A 15,988-nucleotide genomic window follows, 5' to 3' on the forward strand; every position below is an offset into this window, starting at 1 on the left:
GACCAGGGCCTAAGTCATTATTGGTAAACTATAAAACTATTATTTAAAATTAAAAGAAAAAACTAAAACGCTTAATCAATGTAATAAACAATTTAAAATTTAACGAGAAAAACTAATACGTTTAATCAATGTAAACAAAGTTTTTAACTTAAAGAAAAAACTAACACGTTTAATTAATGTAAACAACAATTTAAAATTTGAAGAAAAATCCTAAGATGTTTAATCAAAGTTAACAACAATTTAAACTTACGTTATTTTTAGAAAAAAATAGTTTATCGGTTAATTGCTTAAAGTTTATTTTAATTTGCATATTTTAGCTTATTTCGTATTTTTATAGTTTATATGTTGTTTTCTAAAATAAGGCTTTAAAGAACTTTATACTTCTTTCTACTTCATTTTAAAAGAAGTCTATAATTTACCACGTTTTTTTAAAGACAAATAAGTCCTTATTTATTGGAATTTATTAAAGTTCAACGCAACAGTTGTGTTGTTTTCTTAAATTGTTTTATAAGTTGTTACGTATGTTTTATTTTTTTAATTGCATTGTAATAATAGTTACAATTATAATTATACAATAATTTATGTGTGTTGTTTAATTACAAAATAGATCATGAGAGTAAAATGGCCAAAAAATAAAAGCCAATCAAACACCAGGGCTAGATTTAACTTTAATACTTAACTGAACTATGTCGCTAAAACTAATAATGCGAAGACTAAAATATTTTTTTGTGTAATCTGAAAATTTCGTTCACCCCTAAATGAGGTTCATGTACCCTAAACGTTTCGTGCACGCGAAAAAAAATTGTGTACACTATCGTGCACCAGTTTATTTTGAAGTAATTTTGTGTGCAAACTGTAATGATTTTTTTTATAATTTACTTTGATTAGCTAATTAGTTATAAAATACATTTAGTAAACTTTATTTAGATAAATAAATTTATTAAATTTTATTTATTGTTTTAAGACTAATTAAAACATAAAAAAAAAACTCACTGGAAAATTGTGTAATTTTTGCCGATAAAAACAACCAGCAAAAAACCGGTCTTCAGAGGACAGAAAATTTTGGAGATGTTTTGGAAATGTATTTCTCCTCATATAAACTGATGCAGAAAAGTTAGAAAGTTATATATTTAGTGAGAGAAAAATCGTTTGAATTTCTAAAATAAATTTTAAACAAACAAAGATAGCAGGCAGTTCTATAAGAAAAACTTTTTACATTGTAAGTTAATTGTTTAACTGAGTATAAAGGAGAAGACAAAAGTATTTTAAACACTTTTGTTTTTGGTATATAAAAAAAGAATTGGTGTTTATTAAGTTTGTGTTATCTAAACGACTGCGACTAAAAATAACAAGCATTAATAAAAAAATAAATATAAAATTTATTAAACAATAGTTGTAATTTATTTACTTTTTTGACAATGCTTTACGGTGAATAAACTGTCTACGGCATTTCAAATGCTTTTTAAAGTCTTAAACTTTCTTAAACTTCAAAAAAATTCAAAATTTTTTTACTTAAGCCAGTGTTCAGTACCCTTTTTAAGAAACCATCGAAAAGTTTGTGCAAATAAAAATTAAAACAATCATTTATTAACTAAATAACTATAAATGCTCTGTATTTAGTTTATATTCAAATAAAGTTATGTTAAAGCTTAAACTTAAGGTTTAAAATTTTATAACCTTAAACTAAGTAATGAAAAGTAGATTTTCTAGGTGTGATTTAAGTTTTGATTGAAAAAAACTTTAAGTATTTTCACTGTTTCAATATTTCACGTTCCTGAAATATTTAAATAAAAAGGTACAACCATTTTTTTTTAAATCATGGTGGTTTTTAAGTTTAAAAAAAATTTCATGTTTTACTAATAGAAAAAAAAAAAATATTTTAATAAAATTTTTAGGCCAAAATCACTTTAAATCTTATAGACTATTTTGTAGATTTAGAACAGGTTTTTAAATCCGCATTTGATGTTATAGTTAAAAATAATATAAGTTCAAAATAAAATTTTAACAAACTTACATAACTGCAATGGTTAAAAGCAAATAGTAAAACGTCTTTAAAAAAGAAGATTATACAAGTAAAGTTCAGTATTATAAACTTTTTAAGTGAAGTCATGTTGGAAAGAAGTCATGTTGGAATCACTATAACAACACTGATATACAGTCTGTAGTTTTGTAATAAGTAAATTAAAGTAGTTATTAAACACTTTTATTTTATAAACAATACATTATATGACAATTTTATGTAACTAAATTATTGATTAGGTTGAACACTAAAATCTTTCAAAAGTTAAATTCATGTTTAAGTATAATTGTATTTATAAAGTACTTTTTTATTTTTCTAAACAATAACCTATAAATATTTCATTGAAATTATTTCTAAAATTATTATTAATTAGACACTGCATATTTATTTTCTATTTATTTAGTTTTTAGTTCACATTTAGATTTTATTATCTTATAACATTGTATATTAGTTTCATATTTTTGATCATTAATTTAAACTTGTGTTGTTAAATGTTTTTTCAACTGAAATTATTAAACTGAATGTAATTTCATATTAAAAATAAGTTTGAATAAAAAAAATTAAAACTCTATTAGATTAATTTTTTTGTAGAAGGTAGTTTTTCTACCTATATTATTGATGCTGTAGTTATAGTTTTTATATCAAAACAGCTCTGTATTATTAAAGTACTAAGTTATTTGGAGATATAATATCACTTTGATCATGCAAAGAAGGTTAGTTGTTTAGAATAACGTATGCCATATTTTACAATAGTTTTTAAAATACTCTGTAGATTTAAAAAGCTTTATAACGAGAAGTATCCATCAGATTTTTTTTTGTTTTGCTAGCAATAGTCATATATTTTAATTAATTTACAATTGAAGTTTTTAATTTTCAACATAAAGATTAACCATTTTTAAGAAAGCTTCAAAGAAAATATTTTAAAAACTCATCAATTTTAATAGATTGATATTTTTGAGTTTTTAGCTTGAGGCTTTCTTAAGGAACCTATTGAAGTCTAGGCTTTGCTATTTATTGTTAAGTTGTAACTTTATACTTTTTAATCAAACAATGTACAGTTTTTGATTTCTCTAAATATGTACAATTTCAAATTTAATTGGAGTCCAATAAATCAATCCAATAAACAATCCTAGTTTTAACTAATTTGTTTTTGGCAACCCCATATTAAACTTTTCTGTGTAAAATAAATATAAAAAACGTTTATTTAATACCATCTAGGACAAAATTTATACCGGATGACGTCATTAAAACTACGAATATAGTTGGTGAGGAGGAGGTTGTCCAAGGTGTTCAAATGACGCATGCGGAACTCCAGCGGGATCGAGCACCACAACAAGAAGCGGGTGGAACGTCCTTTTTCGTAACAGATCAGGTTAACAACGTATCTAGATCTTTCAAAAATAAACACGATAATGAACTTAAACAAAAACTTATAGATTTTATTAATAAAAAATTTTCAAAAGATGATTGGCATGACTTTTTGAATGTTTATAACATTATCGAAAAACAAGTATACAGTCTAGTTGATGAAAAATACAAAAGTTTCGACCGTTACGCTAAGCAAATTTTTATTGATCAATTAAACGACGATGCAAAACACCATTTAGCTAATAACTTATTTAAGGTTAAATTTAAACACAAGCGGGGAGATTCTTTTTTAATTAACTGGGAATTCAATGTAAAAAGGTTAGACTGCGCGGGGGTAATCTTACATCGCGTCAAGAAGGGTAAGGGCGAATTGTTATTTGTTTATTATAGAGATAAAAATAATAAAATTAGAATCAATTTCCCTATGGGAAAAATAGATTATAACGATAATAACAATCTAAAAAGAACTGCGGTAAGGGAACTTTTCGAGGAAACTAATTACGCTTGGCCTGAAGGAGTTAGATTAGAATTGTACCAAGATACTAGTTATTGCTTTACGGTAGATCAAAAAAACTTTAAAAAAAATCACAAATTCTATTTTTTCAAAAACTTCGAGCACGAAATTGACCATGAATTTAAGAAAGACAATGAAATTGAGGGTAGTTTATGGTTACAAGTTGATAAACTTAAAAAGTATTTTGCAAAGTCTGATGAAAAATATGATAACACATCAGGTCGTATCAATTTTATCAATGGAAGTGTTACAGTTAGGTCCTCTAGTTTAAAAAACATTAAAAATTTAAAAACTACTTTTTCTCAAGTATATTTTTCATACTCTGTTGAGAATTTTTTTTTGAGAGGTTCAGCGCTTAGAGATTGTATTTTTGATCCAAATTGCGATACAGGGCATGTTTCGCGTGACAACAGTGAATAAGTTTAAGTTTCCTTCAGTTTCGCTTCTTCAGCTTAAGTTTTAGATTCAGATTCAGTTTATTTTATAAATTAATTGTGTTACTCATTTTGCAATTTTAGTTTAATCTTTTAGTTTTTGTAATCTTGTTACGTTTTCTTTTATATTTTTCGTTATATATTTGTGGTTTCATAAATTTAAATTCTAAAATTCTAATTCATTTATAATTTCAAAACTTAAATACAAAGAAGTTAAATTATTTTTTTCTTGATATGATTAGATTTAAGTTGGTTAAGACGTTTCGTAGCATAATGAGTTGTAAAACCACTTAAAATGACAAAATTGCATAAATGATATATAGAAAAATATAAAAAGTTACTGTTATATTAACGATCTAATTTAATAAAAAAAATTACTTCTTACAATTTAAATTCTTTAGGTTACATATTTTTAATCTAAGATTAAAGGGCATAAAAATACTACATAACTAAATCTAAGATAATAAATGAACTAATTACGTATACTATACTGCCGGGTAATGTTGTTACTACCTGTAATCTAGCTATAGGAGGCTTAGTATGGTGGATGATATTGGTGCTTTAGTAGATGATCGACTAAGACATATCAAACCCATTATAATAAAACAACATTAAAAAACTAAAAAAGCAAATGATATTAATAAAAAGAAAAAAAAGCAATATAAAAGAAAATAACAAACAAAAAGCAATAAAAACAAAGCAAAAATAAAAAAGAAAAAAAAAACGCAAACAAAAAAAAAATAAAAAAAGCAAAAAATAAAAGCAAAAAAAAAAAAACTGAAAACAAACGTAAACAAAAAAAAAAAAAAGAGAATAGAAAAATACAAAAGTAATAGAAAAAAATGTTGTTTTAACGTTAATATAAAAAGTACGTTATTTGTTTATTTATTGTAATATTTAACCATAATTTTTATGCCCTAAATACCGTATAGCTTGAAGCCTTTTGAATGCTCAAGCTAATTAACTGCAAATGCAACCTAAAGAATTTAATTTGTATGTAAATAATTTATAAAGTCTAACTGTACGTTTAAAAATATATTGCAAGTTATTCACCTTTTCTGAATTTGTCATTTTCTTGTGATTTGAATTTTCACTAAGCGCCGAAACGTAGTGACCTCCTATGAGACAATTAAAAAAAAATTTGATGTAATTTTCCATACGATTTGCCAAATCGTTATTTTTTTCAGATTTTTAAAAAAATAATTCTTTAAAAGACAATGTGGCCTATATGACCGGGGAAACCCGGTGAACCCCCGCCACACGAAACAAAAAGGGGGTAACCCGCACCACGGCGCTGGCTTCACCGTAGCGGTGCGGTCCAGTAGCTGTTTTGTGGTGCGATTGCCTGACGGATGAGAAAAATTGAAACAATTTGATTTGCCTGTTGCAATCAAAGTTCAACGTCAGGAAATTGCACCTCAAAACAGTGAAGCTAACAGCGCCATCTTTTTTAATTTTAGACAAAGTTAATTGTTGATGTTTGTGTCATATAATGTTCATCTAAGATATTGATAGAAACGCTTTTATAAACGATTTATGATAATTTTGTGAACTATTGAAAAATACTTTTTTTTTTTGTCTAGTAGGTAACATTGATTCTAAAGTTTTTGAATTGCTTATATTTATGTTAATATAGTTTTTATGCAACAACTAGCAATATATATGTACCACTTTTAATTTGTTAAACTTCATTTCATGTTTAATAAAAACTTAATAAAAAAGTTTAATCTTTAAAAGCTGAAGTTTAATCATTTTTTACACATTGATCAGGGTTTCAAGTTTTTTCAGGCTGCTTTTAAGGTTTAAAAAAAGATTTGAATTTTTTTAACAAGGAGAAAATGTAATTTGTATATACATGTCAAAACAAACTTCTTGTTAGTATAATTACATTTATTGGTTAAAAAAATATTTTAAACACATCTATGTATTTGCTATTTAGAATTCCCATCAATTTTTTGAACAGCTAACTTTATTCACAGCAAAACTTCAAAGTAGATATAAAAAGAGTTTTGAAAAAGAACAATAAGAAAATAGTGGGCAAACTCTAAAAATTTAAAAAGAAAATAGAAACACTAACAGGTGAGAAATTTTGTGTTTTATTAATTTTAGATAATATAAGTCGGTGTAATTTGTGTCGATAATCTATGTTATTCTTACAGATGCCTTTATTAATGATGTGTAATATTTGTCTAAAATATTTCAACAAGTTATCGTTTTTTTCTATTAGATAATAATAGATCAAAAGTTTTTTAATTGATAATAATTATGTAAAAGCATAGTTTTTTCAATTTTTATACAACTTTATACAAATTATATATATATGCTACTTTTAGTTTTTTAACTCATTTTAGTGTAAAAAAAAAACCCAAAATAAGAAGTTTGATAATATTTAAAAGCTGAAGCTAAAGTAAAATATAAATTATATAGCACTTTTAAATGTTCTATTTATAATAAATTAGGTATACTATCAAAATCCACCCGCGTTCAAAATCCACCCAATTTTTAATTTTATTTCCTGTATTTATTATTTTATTTTATATACTTTTTGCTTTTTTTCATCAATTTTTTTATTTGTTTTTGACTATCACTGTTACCCCTAACCCTTACTTTCGATTGCTAAGCGGTTCCCGAATTTGACTGGGTGGATTTTGATCGCGGGTGGATTTTGCATGTGTTCCATAAATTTGTACTATTATTACGTCATAAGAGCCGGAGATAGCTTTTTAAACACAATTAAGTATACCCCATCGTGAGCATGAGTAGCTCAGTCGGTAGAGCGTTGGACTTTTAATTTAACGATCAGGGGTTCAAGTCCCGTGCTAGACTTTATATACTTTAAAACAGCCTAATAATTTAAAAAAGAAGATAAAATATAGTTAAAATACATCATAAAATAAGTTTCTTGATTTATAAACACCTTTATGGGTTTAAAAAACACTTGTTTTAAAAAATGATGTGCATATAAAATACATTAAAAATACTGTATGTTTACTTACCCTTTTGTTATCATTCACATCACTAGTTTTTATTTATATGACAAACAATTTTTTCCGAAATTGCTTATAACTGTTTCAGTTCTTATTTCATCAATTGTCAAAGCTAAAACATATTTAAGTTTATTGAGTGAACAAATTTTTCATGATATATGTTATGACATTTAAAACAAAAGTTATCAAGTTAGTCAATTTTTAAAAAATGTGAATGAACAAGTGTTTTAAGTTATAAATTTTTAATTATTTTCTCTATAATTGCAACACTATGAAAAATCGACAAAAAAAAATCACATTTTTGATATGTTTACGGATTAAGTACATACCTTTTAACAAATAGCTTTGTACCGCGTGAGCGGTAATTGTCTCTTTTTTTGAAAAAAACTTTTGGTAAAACATTATTTTTCCTGAAATCTTAAGCTTATGCTTTTTTAATTGTTCTAAATTGCCAAAATACTTAAAGCTTTTAAGGTTAAGGTTAATGTCCAAAGAAAAAATAGTTTATACTAAAAGTGTTTTGTAACAAGGTCTGAATTTTTAAGCCCTGACTTATTGGTTTCAGTCCTTTTTTTGGCCTGCTTATATCTGCCTCTCTCGTACTTTATAATCACAATATACAAAACCAAATCCATTGGATTCAGATTTTTTGGGCGCTTTGATGTCAGTACTTAAGTTTTCAAGTTTGAATATATATCAAAAAAGACAATTCAATTTAAAAGTCTAGTTAAGGATTATTAATATCAAATAGCAGCCTCAGATTTGGTTTGATATATTTGTAGTTTTAGAATCAACTGTTAAAAGAAAACCGAAAAAAAAACACCATAACAACTCAAAATGGTTTTATTCACTTTGAGTTACCAAAAAGTTTAAACAAGAATTATACTTTTATTATTACAAATAAAAGTTGTGCACAATTTAAAGAAAGTTTTATGGTGGCATTATTTGTTTTTAAAATAAAACACTGTAAATTTAAAAACAATGCTTAGACTAGTAAAATAAAATTTACATAAAAGATCAAAAAAAATTCAGCTATCAAAAGGTATAAGTTTTGAAGTTTCTAACAAAGGGAAAATTTGCATAAACATTAGGCGGGCTTATATGACCGCGCATAAACTAAGTTATGTTTTTATTTGTGACGTAAACAATCAAATAAGATTTTAGAAGAATATTAATTTTTCATTTGAATCATTTCTCTAGAAAACCTTGTGTTGTAAGTACATCTAGTTAACAGTATATTTTTTTTTGTTGACAATTTTTTCTTGTTCTTTTTTTACAATGCATGAATTATTATGAATTAATATGAAAACATCAATGAGCTAGTACATGTTGCAAGCTTTAGATGATATACGATCAACTTCTTTAAACAAATAATTTTGTCTGTTGAACATATGTGTTTTATCAACATCTTTTGATAAACAACTCTTTACTTTTTTCTGTTGAAATTTCAATCAGTTACATGTTTTTTTCTTCTTGTTGTAACTGTAACTACTTAGGTAGAAACTTATTTTTAAGTTCGGAGTTATGACTTCTTAGTATCAATATTTCTATTGAAACTTATGAAGCAATAATGTTATAAAACAGTTAAATTATTTTCACAGTTTCAAGCAATTTAACAGTAGTAAAGTTTGAATTCTTTGTTTCAATCTTACAAAATACTTTCTAATTGTAATAAATTAACATCTTTGGACAAATAACTGTTTACTTTTGTGTGATGAAAATTTAAACAGTTACAAGTTGTGTTCTTCTATTGTAACTGTAACTATAGAGGTACAAACTTATTTTAAGCTTTTAGTTATTATTTATTACTATCAATATTTCTATTTAAACATGTAAAACAATAGCGTTAAAAAATACTTGAAATAATTTCAAAGTTTCAAGCAATCACAAGCATTAAAGTTTCAAGCAACTACAAGTTGAACTATTTGATTTCTTTGTTTCCACCTTAGATAACTGTTATATATAGATATTTTCCAACTGTTAAAAATTAACTCTTTTGAACTTACAATTGTTTCTAATTTTGAGATTGTATTTGCATATTTTTAGATGATTGCTTTATTCCTAGGTAGCTATTTTGAAATCCACTGTCTTTTTGCTTTAATTCTATATGATTTCTCTCATGAATACTTTATATTCAAGTATAGCTAGTTCAGGCTGTTTTAAGCATTTAAGAGTATAAATTAAACATAAGTATGACTTGATCAATTGTACTTTTGTTCAGTTTATATTGTTACTTGCTATTCATGTTAGATAAGAGATCGGTTTTAGTCAGTTAAAGTGAATTTTTAAAAATTGTTTACTATAATAATATTTTCACAATTTACGTGTGGTGGTAGGCATATGTATAAAAAAACAATTTAAAAACAATCTGTTTAATCAAATTAAGTCAACGAGTTTGCTATTCTTTTGCAATTTATTTATTACTACACTTTTAGGAACTGACCAAAAACCGGTGTTCTATCTGATTTGACTATTTATAACATGATGGCTAATAAAAAAGACTCGATTAAAAACTGTTGAAAATGTTCATTTTTCTTTTTTTGTTAACTTTGAAAATTATTTTTGGAGTGTAGAATTATCAAAATTTTTGGGAAATTCCTTAATGTGAAAGTATAAAATATAATAAAGGGTAGCGAACCAATTTCAAAATATCGCAGAAGTCCTACGCTGGCGGACACCTTCGGTGTCCTGGCTCCGGACTTTGTCGATATTTTGAAATTGGTTCTTAGGGCGTCGTCGTAATGCTTACGCCGGTTGAATAAGTTTTCTCTTTGATACAGGAACTCTAAATAACCACATTTATAATAAAGTCGAAATTTTTGTTTTAGATCAGTAAAATTGGCTTATATTTATTATAAGGAAAACAGGGTTTAGCTTGGTATAGTTTTTAAGTGCAACTAGATCAGAAGATTATTATATATGTTACAAGAAGTGTATTTTACACGATAACCACACACCCGGCTATAGAGAAAAATAGTATTTGTGCAACATATAAATTTATATATAGATCTAAAAATAAGTTGCCAAATATTATACTAGTAACAAGGCAACTAGTATGAAAATATATTCATTTTTTTACAAATGAAAAATTTTGAAACTTTCAATTAACAACTTTACTAAGCGATAAGCAGCCTAGGATTATGACGGTGATAATACATTTAGTTTCTTTTAATATTCAGGTAGGGATTTAAAACAATTTATTAAAGACATACTCATAGTCGTTAAGTTGAATTATACTATCCTTATATAAACTTGTACTAAACTTAACTGTATCTAACTGGTGTACGAATTGAACGGCTCTTTAAACCAATTATTTTATGCGCTTTATGTTTTCATTAAAAAAACTGTTATTGGGCTTAAACTCAAGACATTATAACAACTAAATAAAGGAAAGTTACTAAATAATAGATCTATCAAATATTAAAACTTTTTTCACTACACCCAAGCATTAATTTTCTGTCTTAATCTATTTAATTATGACAAAGTAAACACAATTTAAATGCAAAAAGTTTATTCAAATGTTTATATAAATAAGTTATCTGATCCGCACTGATTCTGTTTCTGATTCTTTTCATCGTTCCGTCTCCGGCTGTGATCTCATTCTGTTTGAAAAAAATATTTAGCTTTTACTAACAAACTTATCTACTAACGCTACACTTCATTCACATTTTAATCATGCAGTTTATCATTAACTATTTAAACATTGCCTTTAATCTATTAATCATTTGAGCATATCTCAGGGTTGTCAAAAATTTTTTCATGTTTTGAAAATACAATTTTTTTTTTCCACCTTGAGTATGACATAAATTTCAAGGTAAGGAATTCGTTAAATTTAATAACGTTAATGAGGAGATACTGTAATGCTACTTTGAATGTGGTTTATAAAAATTTAAGTGATGATGTCAAATAAAAACTATTGTATAACAAAGACTTCAGAAATTCATTGTTTTTTCGTAAGAATTGATGATAAAAATTCCAGTAATTTTTGTTCAATTTCTAGATGGTTTTTAGCTAACCCTGATAGATGTGTTTCGCAATAGTTATGTGATCAAAATGGATATTTGTTTAATTTAAAATAATAAAACCGAGCTTTTTAAAATTAGCATAAAATTGAGCATCAAACAATTATGGACTTTATTTTGTTCTGTTTATGGTTTGGCAATAAAATACCTAAGAAACTGGTACAAAATGGTTACTTTACAGTAATAAAATACAATAAAAATGTTCAAAGTTTGTTAAATTAGTTACTAAGAAGTAGGTCAATAGTGATATATATTTAAGGTAAACTTTGAAAACGCTTCCTAAAATACATATGTTCAAAAAATAATCAAGGAAGTTGTTACAAAATGTATTATTACACGACTTTATAACAACATTTCAGAAAACAATTCACAAGCAAGATGACCACTTTATTTAGATAATATATCATCATGTTTGTATTACTTTTTTTTAAAATCGATCAACTTTATTATTGACTAGCATTAGTTAACTAAATAGGACTATTTATTATCCTCAGAACTTGTAAAACTAAGAGATTTATGTTTTTAAATTTGTGTTAAGGTGTTTTATAAACTACTTGTTATTACAACATGGCTTCTTGTTTGGTAAACTTATTCACTATAAGTTTAAAAACAATTACAAGTTCAAACGAATGATTTTCAAACATACTATGTAGAAATTACCTTGCGGATGATGCATTCAAAGTGGGAAGAGGAATTGACTCGTAAAGGCCAATCACTCTGGGGATCTGTCTACTGACCTTCACTCAAAGAGAGAGCTTCATGGAAATCCTGTTTAAAAGATTCAATTTAAAAATATTCTTACTATCAGATGTAAGCCCTAATACATAAACCTATCATTTACTTTTATCTGATGACTAATATTTTTATTACTTTCAGCGCTTTAATTCATATATTAAAAAAATAGGAAAAAATGTTTTATAAATTCGTAGTAATGAGTCTAATTTGGGGTGAAAGGTATGATTTTTAACTGCAACAAACTGGTTTGTTTTGGTTTGAATAATTAAATATTTACTTTAAAAACTTAAGTTACTCTACAAAAAATACAAATAATGTGTAAACTTAATCTTGGCATATACCTCTCTTAAAACTTATTTCATAAATTTAAACAACTTTAAAAAATTATAAAGAGATAAAGTATACACATCAACTTGATCCATAAAATACTAAACTAACTGCATAACTATAAAGAACTTAACTATTTACTTAAACAAAAAACACTTAGATTTTAAAATTATGCTAGATAAACTTTTGTGTATATATCAGTTTCACTATGGAAGTGTCCTTGCTACAGATTATCAATACTAAAAAGCTTACAAAATCTGCTTGTTAAAGTAGGGTACTTGTTCAATATGTTAATAGAAATTTTTTGCAGTTTTATAAAGGATATTTTATTTCGAAAGCAAAGTTATTGGATTCTATTAGCAAATTTCTATCGTGACGTAACTATAGTGGTAGGATGGAGCTGATTTTCATTTCTACTGATACTGACGTCGTTCAAAGGACGCATACAAATTTTCATCAACAATAATCGAGTTACTTTGCTGAAATCGTGTTCCAATTTTATTTTTACAATTTCCACTGTGAGGAGTTTTTTATCTTAACTTATACCAGGTGAAGGCATTGGAAATAAAGTTAAATATTTTTGTAAATTTCTAGGAAAATTTTGGAATTTTTTTCTGACTTCAAAGGACTTTTAATTAATTTTTACCGTTTGAAGGCTTTGGAAAACAAGGAATTTTGTAAAATTAAAATGACATAATCTGACTTTTTTTTTAATTTTATCAAATTTCCTGCCTTTTCCTGACTTTTTTAAAACCCCCCATTTTTTCCTGATTTTTTTCTTTTTTTTTAATTTCTCCTGACTTTTCCTGATTTCCTGACTTTTCCTGACCGAGTGGCAACCCTGGTGCTAGATTAAAAAAAAAGTTCATTTTGCTTTTTAATTTTAGTGGCAAACTTGCTAATATTTTAGGAAACAATAATTTTTTAGTGGTAAGTTGTCATCAAGCTTATTTATAATATTTTGTATAAAATTGTGGATGGGTAAAAATAATCAAGTATGGTCTTCTATTTAATTTAATCATAGCCTTTTGTTGATTTCTATTATTTTAAAATTAAAAAACGTTGAGTTTAAGAAAAACATTGGAATACAAATAAGTTTTCTTTTGGCCAAACTTTAACATTTAAAACCATCACAATACTCAAAGTGATGTACTAACAAAGTGAGCAAATCTAACTTTGTTGTAACAATATTTTAAATATTTAATTAATTATTTAATAAATTAGTTCGCATCCTAAAAAACATTCTTAGCTTATGTTCATTAGTCTTTAAAACAAGTTTAAAGTTTTTTTGTTAAATTTTACTTTTTACTTGTAATGACCACACTAATTTTTATGTTAAATGAAAAATGATAATGATAAATATACTTAATATTAACAATAATGATAATTTTTACTTGCAATTATTTGAACATTCTGTTGAGTTAAAAGCAATACTAGATTCTATTCCAGTTATTAGGTCAAAAATGAACATTAATTATAAACTACATCACTTATAAACATCACTGAATGAGTTTAATTCAATTTAGATAACATTGTCACCTTTACTTTCTCTAAATTTAACTTTTTATGATTTATTGTAGCTATTAGTACAAAAGCAAGAACTATAACATATTTACCTTGTTACTGCCCTAAGTGAGCAGTTAGAGACCTTCCTGGGTTGAGGTCCAGTTGTTGTGTGCTTACAGATGATTCATGTGCATCATTGCTCAAAATTTCCTCAAGACCCTTGCACATTCTAAAGTTGTAAAAACCTGTCAACACATATAAAATGTAGAAAAAATAACAAGTTATAATCAACACTTGTAACCTTAAAACTTTAATTTGTAAATTACTTATATAAACATAAAAGGTGTTAAAGCAATAAAAGAGACAAACAATTTTGTTTTTTTTTAATACTACGGCTTATCTATGACAGGCTTTTGAAGCATTGAAGCCAATCTAATCTGAGTGACTTAAAACTTATCAATTAGCCTTATGTTAAATTAAAAACAATAAATAGTGAAAAAATTATGTTAGTCAAGTAGTAATATTTAATTACTCAAGAAAAATAAAGACTTGTTATACTGAAGTACACAAAAAAATACCAAATGTATTAACATGGTATTAATACCAGTCTGGATATTTCTTAAAATATTTCCAATGCACCACATAATTTAAATTTCCAAAACATAATGATTATTTATACAAATTATATTATACTTGTGAAAAAAAAACTTTAGTTTTTGGATGTCATATACTTGAAAATTTAAATACATAATATAGTTTACATAAACCAATAATAATGGGGACTTTATTATTTTACACTATCTTATTAAAACAAAAAGTTTTTTCACTCTTTAAAAGACTTTTTATTAGAACTTTTAACAAATAAAAACTAGCTCTGAGAACTAAAAATACAACTCATGCAATAATTAGTAGAATACTTACCAAGTCAGAGCTAGTCTCAAAAGGAAACAATTAAAATATAATATGATGAGAAAAAATAAAAAACAAAGTACATTCCAACCATTATTAATGGATGATTGTTTAAATATGGTGACAAATATTTGGAAGGATATTTACAGAAAAACATATGATGTACTTTTCTATTATAAAACTGATATGAACTAGCAAACTATATTAAATTTACTGCATTTCATTAGGCTTGTCACTTTTTTCAATTCTATTTTTGCACTTTAAAATTTGCCGCAATGGAACTCTATTTCAAAATAAATTTTTATTTACCATCTGACTTTTAAGTCAAAAAGTTATTTATTATACCCAATCAAACTTTGCACACAAATAGTTTAGTTATATGATAGTAAATAATACTTAATTTTTCTTTAAAACTTTGTAGGAATTATTTATATTGTCATGATATTTAGAACAGCACAACCAAACTAAAAACAAGATTATATTAAGGAACATATGTGTTGTATAGGAGCTTTTGATATATTAAATTGCAATAAAAACAAAATTTACCTTTATTATAGCTGCTAGGATTGAACCACTTCACACTTTTTAGGTGGGCAAACATCTGCAATACAATATAGTACAACTTGATGAATAGCATAAATTATAATTCAATTACATTTAGCTAAACTTTACATTATGTTTTGCTACCAATTTAAATAAAATAGTCATGTAGACCAACAATTTAGTTTGGAAACTAGGGTCAAATATTGGTTGTTTAATCAGGCTATTTAGTATTAGGTTGAAGGTTAATTCACCAGTACAAGGATTTATTTATCTTTTACTGATTTAGATATGTTCTTGGGGTTGTTTAAACAGTGTTGTTTATTCAACCCTGTACACTTCAAATACCTATATATAGAATTGTTCCCAATCATAGTTAGAAATGAGTGTCTTTAAATATTACTTTAAATCTAAAAATAACAAAATATACAACTTTTACAAACTTTGGTTAGTAGTAGAAGTGTCCATCTTCTCCAAACTAATGCTGACTTGGAAACTTTTACTTTAAAATTATAGAGTGTGATATAATAACAACATTTATTAGATCATGTTGTTTGTCAAAGGAGAAACTATACAACTATGATATGTATAATTTAAGTTTCTACAATTTGGCTGTTTACCAACCT

This window comes from Thalia democratica, chromosome 5 (genome assembly GCF_965202585.1).
Source record: "Thalia democratica chromosome 5, ktThaDemo2.hap1.1, whole genome shotgun sequence".
Lineage (NCBI taxonomy): Eukaryota > Metazoa > Chordata > Thaliacea > Salpida > Salpidae > Thalia > Thalia democratica.